Below are 17,225 nucleotides of genomic sequence, written 5' to 3'. Positions count from 1 at the left end.
TTTTACCTAAGCTAATCAAACAACATAAATAAAAAGGGAAGACATGAATAAATAATAAAAATCAGCATGAAGAAATAAGCATAGATATTGAGGAAATTAAATTTTAAGAGAATACATTGCTCAGCTTTATGCAAATAAATGTAATAGATAATTAGCTCGAGACAAACAAATTATCAAAACTGATCCCAGAAAAGACAAATCAATTTCTAAAAAATTTTACAAGTTAATTATATCAAATATTTAAGGAACATAAAACCTTAATATTATCTAAATGCTTCCAGAGTATAGAAAGGAAAATTTCCAAAATCTTACCAACTCAACATTAACACAGTCTAATTCCTAAACATTATAAATAAGGATATTAGCTGGTAGATTCTAGTCTATTATTAAGCAAATATATATCATGATCAAGAAAGACTCATACAAAAAAATGCAAAGGTGGGCTGGGCACGGTGGCTCATGCCTGTAATCGCAGCACTTTAGGAGGCCAAGGCTGGTGGATCACTTGAGGTCGGGAGTTTGAGACCAGCCTGGCCAACATGGTGAAACCCTGTCTGTACTAAGATACAAAAATTAGCTGGGCATGCTGGCACATGCCTGTAATACCAGCTACTTGTGAGGCTGAGGCAGGAGAATTGCTTGAACCTGGGAGATGGAGATTGCAGTGAGCCGAGATCATGCCACCGCACTCCAGCCTGGGCGAAGAAGTGAGACTTCGTCTCAAAAAAAAAAAAAAAAAACAAAAACAAAAACAGCAAAGGTGGTTTATTATTAAGAAATCTATTATTATAACTTACACATAGATCAAAGGAGAAATACTGCATAAACATTTCTGTAGATGCTGCAATTCATCTAACAACATTTAATATATCTGCTGAATTACAAAAAAAAGTGTATTAATGCAATACTAATAGATGAGTAGTTCCTTAACATGAAGAATATACTATTTTATTTCAAAGGCCAGAAACTTGAGTCTCAGTAAAATCAGAAACAAAATAAGGGTGTACATCATTATCACTATTACTTAACTTTGGGCAATACTAGCCAATGTCATTAGAGAAGAGAAAGAAAAAAAATTAAGATCAGAAAGGAAAACAAAGAAAACATTATTATTTGCAGATGAGATGATACTATGCCAGAAAGGCCAGAAAAATCAACTTAAAAAAATCCCTATTTCTAAAAGTAAGAAAATTTAGCAAGGTGGTTGAGAACAAAATTAAAATACAAAAATCAACAGTTCTTTCTATATAAACAATAATCTAGAAAATATAATAGAAGTATCCAATTTATATTACAAGAAATATAATAGAATCCTTAGGAATAAACCTAAGAAACATGCATTATTCACATGAAGCAAACTTGAAAACATTATTTAAGGCCATTAAAAAAGACTTGAATAAATAATAAGATGTATCATATTCTTAGATAAGGATGATGGTAATGACGGCATCCTCTCCAAATAAATCTATAAATTAAACTTTCTAAATAAAAACATTGACATTATTATTTTTGGAATAAAGCAAGAAAAAAGCAGTAAGGGATAATCAGCCCTGCCCGGTACAGAAAAGCATTATAAAAATTACAGTAATTAAAGTAGTTTCGTACCAGCAGATGAATGGGAATATCTATGGAAAGGAATAGATATCCCAGAAACACAGATGTAACTATGTATTGGGATTTTGTTTCTGACAAAGTTGGCATTTCAAATCAGTAAAATTGTGTATGTAATAAATGGTATTAGGATAAGAGGGTAGCGATTTGGAAAATATAAAATTCTTTCTTTCACCCCTTACACCAAAATAAATTTTAGATAGATTAACGATTTAGATTAACTATTTAGATAAGAAAAAAAGTAAAAGAAATTATATATTTGACTTTATAAAAATTTTGATGTTCTTCATGGCAAAAACCCCAATTATATTTTTTATTTCCAAGCATTAATTTAGCCTGTTTTATCAGACCTCTATGGTCTTTTAAAAGTATTATTTTTTCTCTTCATATAAATGATTTGAATATTCAATCCCTTCTTTCATTTAAACAGATTAAATACACCTATTTTATAAATCTTGTCTAATAATTCAATATGTGAACGCTTTGTAAGTCTCATTCAGCTGTTTCTTTTCCACTGGCATTTAACTTTGAGTGGCTTATTGCTTGTTTTGATTTGTTCGTTTTTAGATTCTTGACTGTACTATCACATTCCTTGGACCTTTTCTAAAAGAATTCTTCTTCAGAAGAGATTTGCATTCACTTCAGCAGTGGCCAGGGAGCACGGTCATTTTAAATGATATTCTTGGCTTGAGGATTTGTGGATCACTGAGATGGTACAAAATCAGTGGTATTAGGTAGCATTTTTGTTCATTTTGATAGGTGGTATTTTCTTCTTTTTAAAAAAGTTCTAAGTATTTTCTAATTTTCACTTTGATTTCTTCTTTGATTGATGGATTATTTCAAAGCTTCCAGACTTCTGTTATTGTTTTTTTTTTTTTTTTTTTGCTACCCTCAATTACCTTTATGAGCATTCTGCAAGTGAACCTTCATCACTACTCTTTTATTCAGGCCTTGGATACCTCTTGCTTGTACTAGAATAACCACCGCACACTGTCTATGGCACCAATGTTGCCTCTCCACTCATGTTCTTTGTTTTTTGTTGCTGTTGTTGTTTTAACTGTATGTAATGGCATGTCTAATTGAGATCTTACAGAACTATTCCAGAGAAAAATTCACAGACAAAACCTCTTAGAGAGGACATCAGAGAGGAATCGAATCACCTGGGTTCACCTGAAACAATAGAGCCCATTGAATCAGGGCAGTCAAACATGCTTCCTCTGAGGACACAGTATTGATTTGTTTAATTTCTGAAAGGTCATCTGCCCTGAGAAAGGAAAGGGGAATTGTTCATTCTCTTCCATGGTCTGTAACCTCATCCCTAACAGCTGCAAGGACATGTGTATGGAGAAGAATCTCTCCTTCTCCTCATTCCCCCTCCTCCATTGCTATACAGACATAACTGCTCGAATTTACGTTCATCACCATGTCCTGAGATGGGCTTTATTTGCCAGGCTTTATTTTTTCCATAGCGGCTTGCCATGGGAAAGCCTCTCCTAAGCCTCTCAAATCAACAGATAAGGCATTATTCTCCACTTGGATTCATCCTTGGATTATCTTCAGTTCACTAACAATTCCTGATCAGTATACCTATCCATGCCTGATTTTAAGTCAGTGTCTATTCACACTGACTTACATATTACCAGCTCCAGAAGGCAAAACACAAGCCAACAGAGTCAAAATCAAGCCAAGTCCAGGCCCCCATTAACTTGTACCAACTGCAGCAACTACCTCCTGACTGATCTCCTTGACTTAGTCTATTCCTCCCACCACCCGCTACACATCTGCCAGAGAAATTGTCCTCAAATAGTACATATTTAAATGCCCCCCAGATGAAATCCTTTCCCCCACCAACAATCTTCAGTGGATCCTCTTTGCTTAAAAAATAAGGTACAAATGAAGAGAACCAGAAATGGTGGATAACAAGGTTAATATAACATACTATATAAATATATATGGTTAACCCCCTGTATTTGTGATTTCCACATCCATGAATTCACCCGATTGCAATGAAAAATATTCCTCTACCCGAAAGTGAATGGCTGAGTCTGTACTGAACATGTATGGACTTTTTTTTCCTGTCATTATCCCTATGTAATGGGTATTTACATAGTGTTTACATTGTATTAGGTATTGTAAGACATCTAGAAATGATTTACAGTATATGGGAGGATGTGCATAGGATATATGCAAATACTACACCATTTTATATATCAAGGACTTGAGCATCTGTGAATTGTGGTAGCTTCGTGAGGCCTGGAACCAATCCCTATGGATACTGAGGGAAAACTGTACTTGCTTTCTTTTCTCAGCATCTTTAATAGACATAAAGATACATAAAGTAATAATTATACCAACATATTGTTGGGTTTGTAACATATATATATATATATATATGTAACAACAACATAATATATAACATAACAGTAATAGTATAAGAAGGGAAGAGAGGGAATAGAGTTATAGGAGTAACATTTCTTTATCTCACTGAGATTAAGTTAGTATAAATCTGAAATAGGTTATGCTAGGTTAATGTGTATATGGCAAGCCTAGAGAAAAACTAAAAATATAACTCCAAAGACATCACAAATAAAGAGAGTGTGTTAGTCTGTCCTTGCACTGCTATAAAGAAATACCTGAGACTGGGTAATTTATAAAGAAAAGAGGTTTAATTCTGCAGGCTTTATAGGAAGCATGATGCTGGCATCTGCTCAGCTTCTGGGTGGGGGAGCCTCAGGAAGCTTACAATCATGATAGAAGGTGAAGGGGGAGCAGGCATGTCACATGGTGAGAATGAAAGCAACAGTGTGAGAGAGTGGGGGGAGGGGGGTGCTTTTAAATACTTTTAAATGACCAGATCTCATGTGAACTCGGAGTGAGAGCTCACTTATCACCAAGAGGATGGCCCAAGCATTCATGAGGGATCTGTCCCCGTGGTCCAAACACCTCCCACCACGCTCTGTCTCCAACACTGGGGATTATATTTCAACATGAGATTTGGGTGAGGACAAATATCCAGACTGTATCAGAGAAGTACAGACCAATATCTGTTATGCATGCAGATATAAAAACCCTCAGCAAAATACTAGCAAATCAAATCCAGTAATATATACAAAGGATTATACATTATATATAAGTTTGCCAGGCTGCCATAATGAAGTTCCACAAACTGGGTGGTTTAAACAACAAAAACTTATTGTCTCACTGTTCGGGAAGCTATAAGTCCAAGATCAATGTGTTGGGAGGGTTGGTTGGTTCCTTTTGAGGGCACTAGGGAATGATCTGTTCTAGGCCTCTTTTCTACCTTCTGGTAGTTTCTCAGTTTGTGGCAGCGTAACTCCAATCTTCACATGACATTCCCCCTGTGTATGTGTCTATATCCAAATTTCCCCTTTTTATAAGGACAACAGTTGTATTGGACTAGGGCCCACTTTAATCCCATATGATCTCATTTTAACTAATGACATCCACAATGACTCTATTTGCAAATACAGTCACATTCTGAAGTACTGGGGATTAGGACTTCAACATATGAATTTTTGGAGGTCACAATTCAACCCATAACATACCCCTTGACCAAGCAGAATTTATCCCAGGAATGCAAAATTGGTTTAACATTTGAAAATTAACTAATGTAACATACCATATTAACAGAATAAAAGACAAACCCTGCAAGATCATCTCAATAGATGTAGAAAAAGAATTTGAAACAATTCGATACCCCTTTATGATAAAAATACTAAAAAAAAAAAAAAAAAAGGAATAGAAAGGACGTTTTGCAACTTGATAAAAGGTACATACAAAACCCCCCACATTGCTAACATCATACTTCATGATGAAAGACTGAATGCTTTCCCCTGAAGATCAGGAACAAGACAACAATGTCCACTCTCACTATTTCTATTCAACATTGTACTGGAGGTTCCAGTCAGATAAATTAGGCAGGAAAATTAAATGTAAGAAATTCAGATTAGAAAGACAGAGATAAAACTCCATTCACAAATGGTATGATCTTATAATACAGAAAATCCAGAAAAATCTGCTAAAAAACTATTAGAACTAATAAAATGAGTTCAGCAAGGTTGCAGAATACAAGATCAATATAAAAAATAAATTGTCTTTCTATACAGTTGCAGTGAACATTCAGAACAGAAATATAAGAAATCAATCTCACTTATAACTGCATTAAAAATTAAAATACTTAGGAATAGATGTAACAAAAGAAGTGTAAAACTTATACCCTGCAAGCAACAAAACATTGTTGAAAGAAATTAAGGACTGCATAGATAAATGGAAAGACAGCCCATGTTCATGGATTGGAAGACAATACAGGTGTGCCTCGATATCCGTAAGGGATTGGTTCCAGAATCCCCCTTGAACACCAAAATCCACAGATGTTCAAGTCCCTTATATAAAATGGTATAGTATTTGCATACAACCTATACACATTGCCTCATACACTGTGCTTTAAGTCATCTCTAGATTACTTATAATACCTAATACAATGTAAATGCTATGCAAATAATTGTTATACTGTACGGTTTAGGGAAAAATGAAAGAAAAAACTCTGTATATATTCAGTTACAGATGCAGCTATCCATTTTTTTCCAAATATTTTTGATCTGCAGTTGGTTGAATCCACAGATGCAAAACCCATGAATATGGAGGGCTGACTGTTCTATTAAGAGGCTATATCCCCCCAAATTGACCTACAGATTCAACACAATCCCTATTAAGATCTCAGCTGGCTTATTTGGAGAAATTGACAAGTTGGTCCTAAAATCCATATGAAAATGCAAGGAACCCAGAATAGCCAAAACAACCTTGAGAATGAAAAACCAGGTGCAGTGGCTTACACCCGTAATCCCAGCACTTTGAGAGGTTGAGGAGTGGATCATGAGGTCAGGAGTTCAAGACCAGCCTGCAAAAGATGGTGAAACCCCGCCTCTACTAAAAATACAAAAATTAGCTGGGCCTCGTGGTGGGCACCTGTAATCCCAGGTACTCGGGAGGCTGAGGCAGGAGAATCACTTGAACCTGGAAAGTGGAGGTTGCAGTGAGCTGAGATCGTGCCACTGCACTCCAGCCTGGGCGACAGAGCAAGACTCCATCTCAAAAAAAAAAAAAAAAGACAAAAGGAAAAACACAATTGGAGGATTCACGCTTCTCAATTTCAAAATGTACTACAAAGCTCCAGCACTCATGATTGTATGGTACTGGCATAAGTACAGACATAGATCTATATGTCTCTAGAACACATACATCTATGGTCAACCGATTATTGACAAAGGTACCATGACGATTATTAGTTTGGTGCAAAAGTAATTGCGTTTTAATTACTTTTTTTAAGTAAAGTTTTTATAAATGCCATTAAATGGCAAAAAACACAATTACTTTTGCAGCAACCTAATAATTGGGGAAAGAATTGTCTTTTCAACAAAGAATGTAGGGACAGCTGGATATCCACAGGCAAAAGAATCAATGTGGACCTCTACCTCATTCCACATGGAAATTAATTCAAAGTGGATCAGATACCTAAATTTAAGAGCAAAAACTATTAAACACAAGAAAACAGAGGCATAATTATCCTGACCTTGGATTAGGCAAGTTTATTAAATGATACCAAAAGCTCAAGCCCAAAAGAAAAAAATAAATTGACCCTCATACCAATTAAACATTTTGTGCTTCAAAAAACACTATTAAGAAAGTGAAAAGAAAACTCACAGAATGGGATAAAGTTTTTATTTATCTGATAAGAAACGTATTTAGAATATATAAAGAACTCCTACAATGTAGTAAAAATAACCTAATTTAAATGATGGTCAGGCTGGGCGCAGTGGCTCACTCCTGTAATCCCAGCACTTTGGGAGGCCAAGGTGGGTGGATCATGAGGTTAGGAGTTCGAAACCTGCCTGGCCAATATGGTGAAACCCCATCTCTATTAAAAATACAAAAATTGGCCAGGTGTGGTGGCATGTGCCTGTAGCCCCAGCTACTCGGGAGGCTGAGGCAGAAGAATCGCTTGAACCTGGGAGGCAGAGGTTTCAGTGCTCACCTGGATGACAGACAAACCCATCCAAAAAAAAAAAAAAAAAAAAAAAAAAAATATATATATATATATTATATATATACTGAATAGACATTTCTTCAGATAGGCAAATGACCAATAAGCATATGAAAAGATGCTCAATGTTATTATTCATGAGGGAAATGCAAATTAAAACCACAGTGTGAAACTACTTCACACCCACTAGGATGGCCATAATAACAAATACAAACAATAACAAGTGTTGATGAGGATATAGAAAAATTGTAACCCTCATACATTGCTGGTGAGAATGTAAAGTGGTACAGCCACTTTGGCAAGCAATCTTTTGAAGAACTCCTCAAAAGATTAAACATAAAGTTACCATTTAAAGACTCAGTAATTTCACTACCAGATGTACACCCAAGAGAAATGAAAACATATGTTTACACAAAAACTTTTGTTTGAATGTTCATGGCAGAATAATTCATAATAGCCAAAACATGGAAACAACCCAATGTCTATCAACTCATGAATGGATAAGTAATATGTTGTATATTCATATAGGAGAATATTATTCAGTAATAAAAAGAAATAGACTATTACTACATGCTACAACAGGGATGAACCTTGAACACATTCCACTAAGTGAGAGAAGCCAGTTGCAAAAGACCACATATTGTTATGACTGCATTTATATGAAATGTCCAGAATAGGCAAATCCATAGAGACAAAGTAGTTGTCTGCTAATGGGGGTACAGGATCTCTTGATGGGATGATGAAAATGATAATATGTATTGTAATGGTTGCAGAACTCTTTGAATATATTCAAAACCATTGATTGGTGCCCTTTAAATATGTGAATTGTAGGATATGTGAATTATATCTCAATAAAACTGTTAGAAAGCAAAAGAGCAAGAGTGTGCAAGGGAAAGTTTCTAGACATAAAATTTTTGATTGTAGACTATTTTCTTTGGTTCTGGCCCTATTCACTCGGCCAGCAAACTGTACTAGGAAAGAGTTGGCCAAAGCCCAAAGGAACTCTCTTGATCTGTGCTTTGCCCTGAGCAATTTATTTTTAAATAACCCTTTGTCAAATTAGACATACACAGTCTAGTTTTGCATATCCTCTCCTAGGGTTTTTGATGTTTTTATCTTAGGAGGACAGGGGCATGGACAGTATGTTTTCTTGTTTGAAAGATGTGATGGGTTAAGGGCCAATTGTCAGTTTTAGTTTTCTTGGCCCCTGACTCATCCATTTTCAACTCCAACTGCTTCCAGTATCAATCACACAGGAGCCAAACTCTCCGTGAGCCAGAGAGATCTCCCCACTGCCCAGAATTTCTAATCTTCTTTCTTTAATGGATATGCAGCCACTTCTCAGTGCTCTTGGAGATCTAGGTGAGAGGGAAATGATCCAAGGGAACCTTGTAAACAATGAAGAAATAAGAGAAGTTTTGGCGCCTTGGTCACCTGGTGCTGCAACAAATTGTGAGGCCAGGGATAAGGTTCTGGGACTGGATTGCCTTGGAGCTGGTTGTGTTGCATGGGTTAGAGTTGAGTTCCACAAGTAGAGAACAGGAGCAAAAAACAATTGAGGTGGAAGGGTGGGGGGCAGTTCAGGTAAGCTAAGTTAGTTTGAAAGACTCAATTCTAATGCTCTGGAAGCTGTACTGGACTGGTTTATGAAGCTCACTCAAAGCCCCATAACCCACTCAGATTTACTCAGTCTTGCCTGCATCCCTCCCACCCCTGTCCTCAGCCAGTGGCTCCATGGGAAGCCTGTTTGCTACTGCAGTCATGGTGCATGCTGTCTCACCTTAGCTGGGGGTGGTAAGAACCAGACTTCAGTGTGGTCTCCTTCTCACCTGCTGCTGTGGGATCCAAAGTAGCTCAAGCACAAGGGTCTGACCCAACTGGTTCCACTTCCTTAGCAGCTGTCCACAGAAGCCAAGTAATACAACCTTGAAGTATGGAGGAATCAATGCCTGGTAAGGTGAACATTAACTAGTAAGAAAGAAACAAGAGTCAGGAGGGAGACAGCCAATGAATTCTCTTCCCTACCTTCCTTCCACCATTCCACAGTTCTGTGCCACCATCATACCACAGAGCTTCTTCCATGACAACCTGGTGACTAAGAAACTGGCAATGTTTTCTTATGAGTCAATGACTAGCTAAGTAACACAGCACTTTGTATTTGCTTTCTCTGCTTCCTGGCTCACTTCCTTTTTTCCCTTCTTCTTCCTGCTCTGGGATTATAACCCCCAATAAAGTATGAGTACATATGCCTTTTTCATTCTCTGTTTTCTCAAAAAAATGAGCTAAGAGCTAAGACAGAGCCCAAGGCCAAACACTGTATCTAGAAGAATCAAAGTAAAAAGATGGAAGACTCAGGTCTGACAAAGATGGGGGCAAAATCAGAGAAGGAATGAATAAAAAGGGGGTGGTGAGTTTCCTGATGATCACAAATAGTGGCAGATATTAAAGGTTGCTATCCTCAGAGAGTCCTCAGAGGAAGACATTAATTACATGCTGTTATCATGTACATAAATGTATATGTGCAGGAAGTGAAGGAAAGTCATGTGGTATAAGGAGAGCCTGTAATAGTGAACTTGATTTAGTCTGGGAGAAAATGCCCTCTGAGGTAAGATCCAATACTGGGACCCGATAAACGAGTTGAAGTGAGAGGGAAGGGAGCCCGTTTCAGGCAAAAGGAATGACATCTACAAAGGCTCTGTAGTGTGAGGTACCATGCCGAGCAGGGGAACAGCAAGAGTTCTTCCCATAGAGAAAAGTGTCTCCCAGTTTTGACTTTCATTTTTTAAAACCTCAATCCACAATAAAGACTATATTTTACATTTTAACCCAGTACCAATACACATATATGTGCTCATACAATTGAAACAAAAAGTCATGAAAAAATATTTAACCTTACTGTATTGGTGGTGGTGGTAGGGGGTTCACAATAGCTATTGACCTTTAAATGTGCATATTCTTTGACAGAGCGGTACCACCAGGACAATGTACGATGGTGCTCACCGCAGCACTGTTTGCAATTGTTTACACACACACAATGAAACATATTAAGGTAGATATGTAGGTACTGACATGGGAACACATACATGCCCGATTACAAAGAGAAAGAGAACAGTGTACATATGATGCCAGTTTGTTAAAAATCTTTAGGAAGGAATATATACATAGAAAAAGGGACAGGGATGTAAGTAAACTATAGAAGGTGGCTACTTAGCAGAAGAGATTTTTATTTTCCATCTTTTGTATTTCATTATTCCTGCCTTTTAGACTACACATATTACTTTTTCAATCAGGAAAAATCATAAAAATACAGTTATAGCAAATGGTCCAAAATAACTTGATGTTTCTTGTGGGTGATAATACAGGTCAAGTGACAGTGTGCTTCGTTGGAAATTCAATTATATTGGTAATTGAAGTAACAAATTACATCAAATTTGACTAAACTGGGCATTTTGAGTTTTAGCTTCATAAAATCAACTTAACCTGTGAAACAAAGAATGTGAGTATATCTTAGTTTTGACTTTCACTGGTGTTGCCTTCTCTTTCATTGCTAAGAGACTTAAACCTGGGAAGCAGGTGGGCAAATGTCAAATGATCAAAAAACCAATCGTTAGGACTGGAGAGAGACTTCCAAAAGCATGCTCCCTTGGGGGAAATTCCCCTAGTTACCATGGGCCTGGCTATAAGAAGGTGGAAAGTTTTGTAAGAAGTGAAAAGCTTTCAGTAGCACGCTTTCATTCGTCTTACTTGATTGCTTTTGCAAAATACTGCAATAAATCTAGAGAGTTGTATTTGACCTAATTGCTTGGATAAAAGTGAACTCTTAAAACTTCGTACCCCACCAACGTGAAGCTATTAAACTGCTCTCTCCCCCTCCGTCCCTGTTACCCCATGTCTCCCTTCACCATTGTATCTTTAACTTTAGATTTTTCTGGTACAATTGGGCTACATAACATTTCAGGCAGCCATATTGGATGGGCCATACAGTTAGGATAAACTCTCTGCTATCTCAGAAGTTTCCCTGAAGCATTTAGAGTAATAATTTACTTCCTTTCTTCAGGATGAGAGTTTCTTCTTTAAAATATTTAAGGGGTGGCTATATAATCGTTAGATTCTTGATATGAGGCAAGAGAACAACAAATCTTTCTGGGGGTGGTTTTTAAATTAATTTCTAAAAAGGTAATGTTTAGTGCTGAAAGGACCAGAGTCTGCTTATCCCACTCTCTCCCTAAATAAGAAACCCAGCCTTCATGCACAGAATCATCCTCACTATATAAAATGAGTGAGTGAGAAGAAACCTAATCTTTCTTCCTGTGGAACATACTGCTTTGGCAATGAGCCCAGTCATTCAGGAGTTCTCCATGATCTGTTATTTAAATCCAACTCATTATGACTGATTTGAGGCAGGAAGCCAAAATGAAAAGATGGACTAAATATATTTTTGGTTTTTCCATCCTGTCCCTTCTCGCCATCTCCAATTTTAACACAAGTGCTAACTCTGAGGTCAGGGTTAGATATATAGACACCCCAACATGAGCACTCCATTAATCCAAAGCTAAGCTTTCCAAAAGGTCCTGTGGTTTCAGATAAGATGGGATGCCACCATATTCTCAAGTAGACAGCAGCCAGCTGAATTCCAAAATTCTCATGATATTGAACTTAAAACACCCCTTACTGTAGCTTAAATTCCAACTCCTTCAGGCTGAAAACATCCTCACAAGATATGCTATCTTTTTTATCCCTAGAACCTGGCACATGGTCTCACAGGTATTCAGGGAATGTCTTCTGAATGAAATTCTTAGGTCTATAGGTCTGTGTTTCCCCTATTTTTCCTCACATTCCACAACTGTGGCTACTCAATCGCTTCTTAAAGCCCTTCTAGTTTGCTCATAATTAAAAACAATTTATGTATAATCCATCTGGAATGTACTTTTGTTTGTAGTGTGGCAATATAATTTTGCCCCAATCTGAAGTGCCATTTCTTTACATTATATTTTCATTGATTCTGAACTGTTTTTTTTCCCCTCACTTCAATAAGCTGGTCTATGAATTGTTTTATTCCACTCTTCTTTTCCTGTTAGTAACATACTATTTAAATGATGGCAGCTTTAGAGTATACTTTAATAGCAGGGCAAAGTCTCCCAAACCATACATACAACTCAATTATTATTATTATTATTATTATTATTATTATTATTTTTTTTTTTTAACAGAGACAGGGTCTTGCTGTTGCCCAGGCTGGTCTCGAACTCCTGAGCTCAAGTAATCTGCCTGCCTCCCCAAATGCTGGAATTACAGGTATGAGCCAACACATCTGACCTCAATTATTCTTTTGAAGTACTGACTTGATTTTTCTCACACACTTTTCCAAATAAATTTTATTTTTAAGTTTAAATAAACATACAGACAAAAGCAAAGCCAATTGGAATGATGATTAAAATTGTGGCAAAAAAGATATATATCATTTTTGGAGGACTGGTTTTTCTAGAATACTAATTATAGCCTTACAATTTAGGAAAATGGTATACCTTAATATTTTCTGCTTTTTAAATATTCATTAGTAATGCTTTATAATTTTTCTTCATACTCATCTTTTATATTGCTTGTTAGAGTCTAAATTTTTTTTTTTTTTTGAGAAGAAGTCTCGCTCTGTCACCAGACTGGAGTACAGTGACGCGATCTCGGCTCACTGCAACCTCTGCCTCCTGGGTTCAAGTGATTCTCCTGCCTAGCCTCCCAAGTAGCTGGGACTACAGGTACATATCACCACGGCCAGCTAATTTTTGTATTTTTAGTAAAGAAGGGGTTTCACCACGTTGGCCAGGATGGTCTTGAGCTCTTGACCTTGTGATCTACCCGCCTTGGCCTCCCAAAGTGCTGGGATTTCAGGTGTAAGCCACTGTGCCCGACTAAGTCTAAATATTTTATACTGTGTTGTAATGAATAGGGATCTTTACTCCATCGTATCGTTTTAACATGATTTTTTAGATGTTTATTTTACATTGAACCATTTTATGGAATTCTTAGATGTTCACTTATTCACTCAATCAATATTTATTGAGCAACTGTCACATGCTGGGCATTTTTTCTAGATATAGGGGATAAGGTAGGGAACAACATAAATGTATATTAAGGAATACACTTTGCTGTAAGCCCCCACCCCACTCCCCTCAGCTTAAACGAATGAGGAGTTTTGCTTTTTCTCACAAAATATGAAGTCCATTGCAGGCAGTTTGGGGCTATTTTGATTATTCCATAATGCCAAGATAAATTTGGAAATTTTCAGTCTTTCTGATGTAATCTCCAGCACCTTCAGCATTCTATCTGCATTCCAAGCAGGAAGAAGGGCAAGGGCAAAGGTTAAGAAAAGCATGATAGCTGAGCTGCCTGCGCTCCCCACCCCTTCTAACTTTCCTAGAATTCCATCCAATGACTTTTGCCTACACTTGATTGGTCATGTTCACATCCATTAGCCATGTCATTGCTCCTCTCCAGGCAGGATCTTCTTAGAAAGACGGGGAGAAATCTGAACAAGCATCTAGCAGGCCGTGCCATGAGACAAAATTCTTGCTCTTATGAAGTTCAAAAATTTTACAGCTGAGGGTCTTGGATTTCAATAACTCAGCCCTTGGACCCCTTCTCTGCTTTATCTCCACTTATCCCATTGGTGGTCTCATTCAGTCTCACGGCTCTAAGCAGTTATGCTAGTAACGATCAAATTCACTTTTCCAGACCAGCCCACTCCCCTGAACTTCAAACTCACACAGCCAACTGCCTAACTTGACATCAGCACTTGGATGTCTAATGAGCATCTCAAATTTAACCTGTCTAAAATGAATTCCTTTACCAAAACTGTTCCCCAACTAGTCTTCTCATTTCAGTAGATAATTCTATACTCCTGATTGCTTAGGTTAAAAACCTTGGGGCCATCTTAGACTGTCTGTCTCACATCTTATGCCAGGAAATCCTGTTTGGCTCTACCTGCACCTAACTACATCCAGAATCCCACCACTTCTCACCATTTTTACCACTAACACTCTGATCCAAGCCACTGTTATTTTAGCCTGCATTACTGAGACAGCCTCCTAAAATCATTCTTCACATAGATAATCCTTCCTGAGTTCTCAGTTCTTTTTTTTGAGAGAGGGTCTTGCCCTGTCACCCAGGCTGGAGTGCAGTGGCACAATCACAGCTCACTGCAGCCTCAACCTGCAGCTCACCTGCAGCTGGGACACAGGTGTGTGGCACCATGACTGGATAATCTAATTTTTATAGGGATGGGGTCTCCCTATATTGCCTAGGCTGGTCTTGAACCCCTGGGCTCAAGAGATCCTCCTACCTTGGCCTCCCAAAGTCCTGGGATTATAGGCATGAGCCAGCACACCTGCTCAAATTCTGTTCTTGACAGACCAGAATTTCTTTTCTTTAATTGATCTTACCTTATCCTTTACTTCTGCTACTTATCCCACTATCATTCCCTATGCTGTCAGTACCAAAAACTGCAACTCGTCTGTAATCTCAAGGTTATGCACTCCACTTTTGACAAGTATTCTTATCTAAACCTATTATTTCCTTTATTATTCCCACTCCAACATCCCTCCAACTTCATCAGGGTCTACAATCCTTTAATCCCATACTTTCCCACTGCTCCTCACTGTCCCCTTATACTCTCATTTTTCTTCTTAAGCTTAAATTCCATGGTCAATAGTTTTTTTGTCCACATGCCCTCAACTTCTTTGTCCTCTTCATCGTACTTGTTTGGCAAACCCCCAAACCTGATTAAATCACCTCTCCACCTAATCTGGGCCCGCATCCACACAGCTGGTGGGCTGGAGAAAAAAATAAGCTGACTGATCCTAGATTCAATTTATGATCAATAACCTCAAGTGAAAACATTTAACACTGCCTAGAAGTCACGCTGTTTCCCTAGGCTTTTCACTCTCATTCTCATCCGTTCCTCACACTTTCTCTTCAAACCTCCAATTCCCTTTCTCTTCAATGTTCAGTCTCATATGATGGTATTCCTTCATAATTCAATGAGAAAACTAGAAGAAATTCAGAGACTTTCCATGAGCTCCTACATTTGCCTACCTACATCTGTGCTCATATACTAGTCCTTTCTCCCGCTGATATGAATAAACTCTTTGTATTCCTACCTTAGACCAACCCCTTGTGCACTAGATTCCATCTGATCTCATTTAGTCAAGGATATCTTTCCAGTAATTCTCCCCTCTGTCTCCTGTATCATATTTTCCTATTTTACTGGATCATTTCCATTTGTATACATTTCTTTTGTCTTAAATTTTGACTCCATTTCCCCTTTCCAACCACTATGCTATTTCTCTTCTTCCTTTACAGCTAATCTCCCTGAAAGAACTGTCTAAATTCACTGTCTGTAATCTAACTCCTCCTACTCTCTTAAGCCCACTCCAGTACAGCTCATTCTCACTATTTATTGGGAAGAGTTATTATTAAAGGTCAGTAAAATTTGTCCTGGTTTTGGTCATCTTTCACATCTTAAATCCCACTGAATTACGTTGACTTTTCTAAGTCAACCCATTAATTAGACACTATCACCATTATATCATTTATCTGATTGTAATTTTACATTTTTATATGATTCTTTAATTATGCTTTCTTTCTCAATAGGCTCTAAGCTCCATAAGGACAAGGATAATGACTATTTTTTTCTTTTTCTCTTCTTTTCATGCTCCCTACCCCTACCTATTTTTCTATCACAATTTCTGGTCAGTGACTAGCACAATGCCTGGCACACCAGGAGGCCACCAGTAAATGTATATGGGAATGAATCTCATATGCCATTTTAAGTTTGGGAAAAGGAGGTCTGCAGAAGTAAAGATACCAGCTCAAAGGCACACTGTGGATTACTAGTAGAATAGGGACTAGGAATAGAATATAATGGATCACCATGCACACTTTGCAGTTATAAATGAGATGTGGCCCCTCATTTTATAGCTTAGGCCTTACACCAGCCTCCACCATGTTTGAGCTGGATGGGACAAACTACGCAATCTAGTGCAATGTCAAGTCCTTGTTGTGTCCATGAAAGCTTAGCTGCCAGGTCAACAGAGCAGCTTTACACTGTCAACTTTTCTTGTTCCTATATCCGAAGTGACCAGGGAGAAGGCCTCTTCCCCCAAAGCATTCGTGTGAACTTATATCTCAGGCTTCAGAGTAAGACTCTTCAGGTACACGTCATTCATTACTGATCTATAGACTATGAATCTGGAAGAATACTGGGAGGAGTGAGTAGGAAGATCAACTTAAAGTTATAACATTAAGATAGATCCATTATCAGTTAAAGACCAGTAAGAAACAGAGGAAAAGCATTTCAGAAATGAAATTGCTAGGCAAATAGTTGTATATATCAAAAAAGTTGATATATGCAACTTTTAAGGAACCTACTGCATTAAAAAGATCTACGTACACCAGTTGGATATATATTTTGAAAACAGCAAACCACCAGGTAGAACTATCATGAAACATAGTCACAGTCACTACTTAGTAGTAGTAGTCACATACTTAGTATGACTAG

Source organism: Hylobates moloch, unplaced genomic scaffold (genome assembly GCF_009828535.3).
Source record: "Hylobates moloch isolate HMO894 unplaced genomic scaffold, HMol_V3 SCAFFOLD_15, whole genome shotgun sequence".
NCBI lineage: Eukaryota > Metazoa > Chordata > Mammalia > Primates > Hylobatidae > Hylobates > Hylobates moloch.
Note: the sequence above shows the minus strand (reverse complement) of the source record.